Below are 9031 nucleotides of genomic sequence, written 5' to 3' on the forward strand. Positions count from 1 at the left end.
ACGGGGGAGATAACGCAAATTACCCCTTTTTATTTTTTCTTCTTTGCTACACTGCCAAAGGGCAAACAAACTACAAAGACAATCTCACAGGTCTTGTAGTGGAACTGCCAGCAATATCTGCACCAAGCAAGTGACAAACATCATCAGGTGGGCGAGACACCCATACACCTTCCATTCTTTTGGCAGAACTTTCCTTTTCCAAATAGTCTGCTACCGCATTCGACTGTCTAGAGATTTGATTAAAATACAGGTGGGGTTGTGTGATACCTCCAACTAATCCAGTTCAATGGAAGAAATGTTCTCTCCTCTCTCCCTTTTACGTGATTTCTCCCCCTCTCTTCTTCTAACGGCTATTTCTGACCGTTTTCTTTTTCGTGTCTTTTCTCCCCAACGGCTCCGCCGTTACCCTGGTTCTTGCCGGTTTCTTCTACCTCGGAAATACTGATGATATCTTCTAACTCTCTCAAGACCCAATCATGAATACTACCCAAAGAAATCACATTGGCAGCTGTAATTGCATCACACAAATCACACAAATCACAAAACTCACTCAAATCACACAAATCACCTATTCCGGCTGCAATAATCAAATCACTATAATCTCATCTGATTTCCCATTCCTTTCTACTGGAAATTACATCCTTAATTCTATTATCACGGACGATCTTCCAACTTTTGCTGCCTCAAGATAATCTATAAACTCTCACCATCCAGATATGTGTGTCCTCTCTGAGACCCTTGCTCATTCTAGTTTACCTCAATCTCCACCTGTCAATGTTGGGAAGTTATACTACAATTTGGGTTCAATGGAACAGCCTATATCCAGCATCAAACTTGGCTGCTCAAACTCAATGTCAAGTTTACATCTTCAATCACAATTTGCTAAACGAGCTCAGACAACTCTCCATGAAACTCTACACTATGATAATATCTCTGATCTATGGTTCTATAGCTATACTCAATCAGTTTCTACAAACTCTATGCAATGGCTATACCATCTCTTAAGGTCTGATTTATCTAAAAAAATCTAAGAAATTTCTAGCTACCAATGAACGTCATAAATACAATGCAATTGCCCCCCTCATTACCCACACACCCGCTTATCACTACAAAGAAGTTCTTTTACTTACTGTGAAACCAAAAATCCATATATGTTTTATAACCCAAAGCAATAACAGAAAGCAAATAGTTCATTCAACATTCAAAAAAATGAAAAACAAGTTGTTTTTTATGATTGTGGGAAAGATCATTCACATTCACAACCAGGATACCCACCACAGAGCCCTAAAACAAAGGATATCAGAAATTCAAGTCACTCACCAGCTCATGTTGCTGCTGCCGAGTATGACTTCGTGTCCCCCTGCTAACACTGCGAATATGACTACGAGTCATTCGCCGAGTTGGCCTGAAAATTTCAGTTCGTTCTGCCACGACTTCCTCCTCAGCCTGCTCAGCAGCTGCACCAGCAGAGCCTTGAGAAGGCATCTCCTCGGCTTGTGGATTAGTGGCTGCTTGACTAGTACTGGAAACAATAGCACGACCAATCTGACCAGTTGCAGGACAAAGCACATCAAGAATAGGGAAATGCATTGGCTCACTCTCACCCTATGACTTAGCAGCCAATTGGCAAACTTTGGCTTGAGCATCAACTGGCAAAGTGATGGATTGAAATCCAACCCTGCTCAATCCATACACGAGATATCGATCAGCAACAACAGCAACTCCTTCATGCACTTCAAATAGGCCAAAGCATGGATGATATGCATACATGACCCAATCATCATCATCATATCCATGTCGCTTTGGTTTCCTCTCGGGCTCAGTATTTTCTGTAGTACTGCTTCCTCCTCCATGATGGGTAATACCAGGCATCCTACAACCACCTTGTTCAACGCTCAATTCGGGTCTAATAAACGGATTATTGGTACTCTAACTCACTTGAGTTCTTTGATTAGCCTTGAAGAATTCTTTCAGTATTTACACAAGCGAATCAAGCAGCAACTCATGCACATCACCGGGAGGACAATAGTGCAACAATCTCTCAGTTTATATCTTCACATCTATGTTATGTTGCATATCTTGCAAATACCAGTCGAATCCTGATCTGAAATTGGGAGACTCGATTCCTTGAGGAAATGCAATCCCATGAGGCAAAGAATTCACCAAATACTCATAGGGATACTAGTGAATGCATGGTTCTGAATCCACCTCAGACATTTTTCTTTTGCCTTTTCGATCAACGGATTTGTTTGCACCAGACATGATTTGGATCTTTCCAGTTTTTCTCTGATGGAGGTCTTGGTGAGAATGAAGGAGTGGTTACTCTTCCGCAAAGAGAAAATGTCATTTTATATGGGGAATCTCAATCAGCTTCGACGGTTTCACTAATAAATTGCGTCTCCCCCCCAATGCTTTTCTCAGAACACTCAACCTTCTCCTCTCTACTTTAGCATTTCTAAACCTTATTTTTCTCTGCTAGGTTATCATATCCTAACCGGAAGATTATACACTATCACACGTCTAACCATTTTCTACAGTGTGATGATGGCTCCAACAGGTGGCACCGTTTGTTTTGAACTCAGCTACCTTCCTAACTACATCTGTTGGACATGCAACATTATACAGATCTCTAGAACACTTCGGACTCAGAGGCTGACTTGTGCTCACCCCACTCAGAAGAAAGCTAACTCGAGTCCGGGAGGGGCCGAATTTATTTTTGGCACGGTTTCAAAGCCCATCATCGGTCGGCAACGGCCCATCAATCTATTAAAACATGGCAACAATACACCCTCTTCTACCAGATGGACATCAAGGACTAGATACAAGCTTCCCACATGTTTGGAGTGCAAGTTTCTGCTTCAACAAATAACTCAATGTTCCCTGACTCGCCTGCAATCAAAGCTCAATGGGGACGGAAACGTGTTCAACAAGATTAAGCCCACCAACAGTAAGCAACAGCTAAACAAAATTTCACAGACAAATATAGGGGTAAAAAACCTACAAACCTATTTACCCTCAAGCGACACTAACTATCTTAGGCCGAGTAAGGCTTTTCTGTATTTCCTTGCCATGAACAGGATTTGGCAAACTCTGCTCTTAGTCATGCTGGTCTGAGTCAACAACTCTATCTCAGCCTGCCCCAACTGCAAGTACAAGGACGATGTCCAGATGATCTTACACTATTACGACAAGAACCACTGCCATCCCGTGCAAAAGATTCAAATTAAAGTTAGTCACATCACCATCACCTACTTGGATTATAGTAGCTCCATTTGGATTACAGATAATTCTACCAGGCACTTTGAAGTATATGAAATTCAAATTACTATAAACTACCCCCAACGGAAATGACAGTGTAAATGTTTAACAACTTAGCCAGCAATATAACCCTTTGTTTGTGCATAAACACCGACAATAGTCACCACAAGCCAAAATACGGACACAAGTGCATAAAGAAGAAACAACAAGCCAACCAGGAAAAATTTACTCACTGCAATTGTTATTCCCCACCTATTGACCAGTACCCATCTAATCCATATAGAACTAGCATGAGGACAATCCACAAAATAACCAGACACTTACAAAGCATCTGGTTTTCTGACAAGGTGAAGAATCTTTTTTAAATTAAAGCATGGTTTGAATCTCTCCATCATTATTGCTGGCAATATCTCACCAAAAAACACAGTGGTCAATATATTTACTGGAGGATCCTCTTATATTTTCTCATTTTCTCTCCACAAATGGCATCCTCTTCAAACTCCTCCACTCCATCCATAGAAAAACTTGTTGCTCAGATGAAAAAATCCCCCAATATGCCTGAAGAAGATCTCTATCCCAAAGTTTTCTTAAACCCAGAGAATATCATAACAAAACAATCTCTAGACTGGAAATGGTGTTTCATTGGAAATCTTTGCAGAAATACATGTTTTGAAACATCCATAGTTAGCAACTTCATCAACAACAACTAGGAATTCAATGGCAGAGTTGAACTGGATATTTGGAACAGGAGAAGGAACTACTACATTCTCAGACTCACTCAAGAAGAAGACTACTCAACTCTTAGGAACGGAGGAGCTAGAGGTGTGTTTGATAAGCTTATGGTGTTGGTTGGAGTTCCAGAGGGAGGTCCATACTTAGTCATCAAAAGAATCCCAACCCACATTATACCAGATATCCACAACATCCTGCAACCTGTTGGAGTCTACCAAACTGCTAAGAAACCCTATGGGAGAGACAGATTTGAGAAAAACTTAGAAGTTAAGATCACCATTGATGTTACTAGGCCTTTAAAGTTTGGAATTGAAGCCTATGAAACACCAACTGTCTCTCATTCGCTAGAATTTTCTTATGCTCTAAATGGTATTAGATTCTGCAAAGTCTGTATAACTCTATATCACCCTTCCCCTTCTTGTCCCATACCACCTACACCCTCAAAATCTCACTACCATAACCTTCCAACACCACAACCATTACCACCACCCCAAAATGCACCTCAAAAAGTTGTTCAAGAAGGGAGAAATGTCACCCATAGAGGCTACACTGATACTGATGATGCAACAACTTTTGAACTCAAAATGAGAAATGCTAAGCAGAAAGAGCTAGAGAAGGCAATTGCAAAATTTTCTCCCTCATCCTCCAAACATCTCACTTTTGGATCTTCCTCTAGAGCTGATCATGACTCACCCCACCCTGATGTCATTGCTTTCCAGATAAAGAACATGAAACTTGAACTTTCCAAGAAAATCTCTATCAACTAAAAGAATCATCAATCAAAGATAAAGCTTAAGGAAGCATCCAGAGGAAAACACTCTCATCCACCTAACACCAATACATTTCAATCTCTAGACCCAACTAGTATCTTCCCAGTTGTTCCCTCTCAAACTTTACCAACATTATCTCAAATCAAAGAAAGGATGGATGCTGAAACTGCTAAGCTCAAAAAGAAGGCTTGGAAGGCTAGGAAAACAATTCATGTCTTTGGTGAAATAACTACTACCACTGACCCTGACACTCCTTCTGAAACCGTAAAGCTCAAAATTATACCTAAAAGGAAACAATCAACACCTGCTGAAGTACCTATGGAAACTAATGAAACTGACAACACCAAAAGATTCAAGGATTATCTGAACCACTAGATAATACCCAAAAGATTCAAGTAACTATGCTGAACCACTAGACTCAAGCATTCCCCGAATGGCTAATGGTGATTTTGGCACCTCCACATCAAATTCTGAGGTACATCTCACTACCATCTCTCCATTTAATCATAATTACAAGCACCAATGCCACAACTCTTTGTTTTGTTGCATATTAACTTACTATGATCCCATAGTTAGAAGGCCTACCTCAAAATACCCCTCTGTATCCTATTTCTGGCAGTTCTTCACTTCAATAGCTTGGAACTTGCAAGGTCTAGGGAAAAAACACACCTAGAAATACCTTAATGACATGTTGACTAAATTCAACCCTGAAATCTGTTTCATCTCTGAAACCAAACAGAAGCATGAAAAACTTATAAAAACTATGTGACAGCTTAATATTTAGAATTATTAGCATGTAAATCCTGGAGGGGCTAGTGGTACTGTTGGAGACCTAGTAATGATATGGAAGAACAATCTAGATGTTGAGATTCTTGATTACTCCATTAACCATATCAATGCTATAATCAAGCCTACTAGTGTCTGTTCTTGGATTTTTACTGGTTACCATGGCAACCCTTATGACACTAAGAGTAAAATCAATTCTTGGAAAAATTTGGAGTACACAGCTTCCAAACACTCCCTTCCTTGGTTGGTCATTGGATATTTCAATTTCATCTTGCATGATAATGAAAAGTACAGTACTCAGCCACTTGACAGTGTTGAAGCTAATCTCTTTAGTAACAAAATCATTGATTTGGATTTAAATGATCTAGGCAGTGTAGGCTGCCCTTTCACTTGGTTTAATAAGAGAAGTGGCCCTGATCTCACTGAGCAGAGATTGGATAGAGGACTTGCCACTAAATCCTGGCATCTTTTGTATCTGATGAGTGCCAAATATTGTATATATTTATCCCTTTTTGTTGGCATTTAACTCATCTTTTGTGCAGTAATTCTACATTTTATCCCATATTCTGTATTTTCATTGTTTTCAAGAATAAATATTTTTCTTACTTAATTTTGCATTTTTAGGTAATAAATAAAGTCTGGATGAATTGCGGAGCGGAAAAGAGTTGAAGAGTGGTGAAAAGCCGGAAGAAATTACGCAAGGAAGCCGCAAAGAATGGAGCGCACGTCCAAAAAGCTAGGAATGGGCTCAAGAAGGAAGAATTGTTCTTAAAGAAGATATGGGCTTGGCATACCCAAGGCCCAAAACCCTTACCCAAACCCATTTTCTATAACCAAAACCGCCTCCATCTTCAGCCGTCGGATTGGATCCATCTCATCATCTGATGGTCGCTCCTTCATCGCGCATCAAAATCTGAAGCTCTTGCAAAACACCATAGTGCCTAAATTCCAAGCCTTCAGATTAGATTGTAGTTGAATCCAACGGTCGCTTCTTTGCCTGCGCATCAAACCCAGATACTTCCGCTTAACACTACAACACCTAACTCTATCTGGCGCCGTTAATTTCGTTGTATATATGCATCCAACGGTCGCTGCCAGCATCTTCACTTTTATCCGTTAGATCTATCTACCAGCTTCGCATCCCGCAGCTCAGAGTCACAAAACATCAAAATTTGATGAAGCCGCCACACACTGGAGCACCAAACCCTATACCAGCTACCCAAACGCACCCTTCTCCCAAAAACATCGAGCTCTTCTCCTCCACTCCGTCTGCAGAGAGCTGCTCTGCAACTCCATCACCTCCACCAGCTACACCTCGCTGAACCACACCACCCTGCCATCGCCACTTCCTCCACTGTCACCAAACACCACCTACACGCCGTAGCTACCTCCCCTACCTCTATAGCCATCTAACTTATTGATTTTTCACCACTGAAACCCTAGGTGATAAATCAATAAACTAGGTGAGGCTATAAGACGCAATTGAAGACATGGAGAGGAGCAGGAGACTAAGGAGAAGAATGGGTCGAAAGAAGACTCGTCAAATCACATGTTAGGTGAGTTTAATTTCAAACCCTAATTTCTTAATTTTTAGGGTTTTTCTAGCAAACCTAATTTTTGATAGGGAAAGCCTAGAGAAGAACAAAGATGATATGGGTATGGCCGAATTAGGTGAATTAGGTGAGAAATCCCAATTATTTTAATGTTTTCAATTTGGGGATTTTGTGGGTTAAAACCCTAATTTTGTAATTGGGTATAAATTGGGACTGTGGGTGTGATGTAAAGACTCATGCTGGAATAGCCAGTGTCCAGAACTATGTTCTGTTAATGTTTTTTTCTCTTCATGTGTTCTGTTAAAATTGTTCTGTTAAAATTGTTGCTCCTGTTAAAATTGTTGCTCATGTTTAATCATGTGTTCTGTTAAAATTGTTGTTCCTGTTTAATGTGCATGTTCCTGTTGATGTTTGTGTTCCATGTAATGTTAGTTTAGTGGAATGTTAGATTAAAACCTGGGTGCATTGTGTTGATTGAGTAGTGGGGAGAAACTAGTGCTCACTAGTGACAATGAGCAAGCTAGTTCTCTTCCCACTCTAGATGAATGCCTTAGCTTTGCTCTGTTAGCTTCACCATCTCCCCTGCCCTTGGCTTAGGCCTTGGTTCATTTTGCATTGTTCTCTGCTTGTTTTCTTCATTGTCTTCATTGTCTTGTTTTATTTACTGCATTGCCTTTGCTATATTGCCTCATTGCCACTGTTACCTTGGCTTAGTGCCACCACTACTTGCACTGCCATCTCTTCTTTTCTCCTTGTTCTGTTGCTGCTACTACTTGCACTGCTTGTGCAGCTACTGTGCAGTATTGCTGCTGCTGCTGCTTTCTTTGCTTGTGCTACTGCTGCTGTTGCTTCCCCTGCTGTTGCTGCTGTTGCTGCAGCTGCCTTTTCCTTCCTACTGCTGCTGCTGCTTCCTCTTCAAAGCCTAGCTCAAGCTAAAGGCTCAAGGCCCAGATCATCATTAAGGAATAAGGACCAATTCACTGTTACATTGAGCCCAATTCACTGTGAAAGCCCAGCTCAACCCAAGGCTCAAAGCCCATTGTAAATTGTTGAAAGACCACAGGCCCAGCTCAAACCAAAGCCCAAACCAGTCAACTGTGGGCTTAATCCAAAAGCCCGAACTCAACTCTGAGGCCCAGTTCAGCACAAGCCTAAGTTTAAGGCCAAAGCCTAGTGCACTTCAAGACCCTTTGGTATTCAAAGCCCATTAGCAAATTTAGAACCCAAAATAGCTAGAAACAACAAAACACTCCCGATCTCTGTGGATCGACCCGTACTTGCACGAGCTACAACCGACGACCGTGCACTTGCGGTATTACTGTAGGCCCGCGTTTCATTTCGCTTAAATTTTATACACGTTCCCGGGCCCACCAAGTTTTTGGCGCCGTTGCCGGGGACCATTTTGCATTTAAAAATAATATCTTCGGGTCCCTACCAAGTTTTTGGCGCCGTTGCCGGGGATTGGTGCTGTGTTTTTCGTGTGTTTTTATTAGCTATTTTTGCATTTCACTGCATAGCATTTGCATCTGCATCTGTTTCACTTCATTTGCTGTTGGACCTGCTGTTCTGAACCTGTTTTTCCTCTGCTGGGACGCCACCAAGGAAAAGAACCAAAACCCAACTGGGTTTTTGCAACAATATCAGAGCAGCTGGGCTGTGCTTAAAAGGTAACCCATTTAAGAGAACCCGAATTGTGGGCTTCCAATTTTTAATTGTGGGCTTGTAATATTAAAGCCAATTTTTGGGCTTCTCTTATTTTCTGTTGGGTTTGTAATAATTTATTTGTGGGCTTGTTTGTTTAATTTGTGGGCTTGTATTTAATTTTTGTGAGCTTGTTTACTTTGGACTTGTATTTTGTATTCTGGGTTTTTAAACCCAGCTGAGCTTGTAACCGATCACGCTAGTTGAACTCGTTAGTGGGCCGAGTACCCA

This window comes from Papaver somniferum, chromosome 6 (assembly GCF_003573695.1).
Source record: "Papaver somniferum cultivar HN1 chromosome 6, ASM357369v1, whole genome shotgun sequence".
NCBI classification, from domain to species: domain Eukaryota; kingdom Viridiplantae; phylum Streptophyta; class Magnoliopsida; order Ranunculales; family Papaveraceae; genus Papaver; species Papaver somniferum.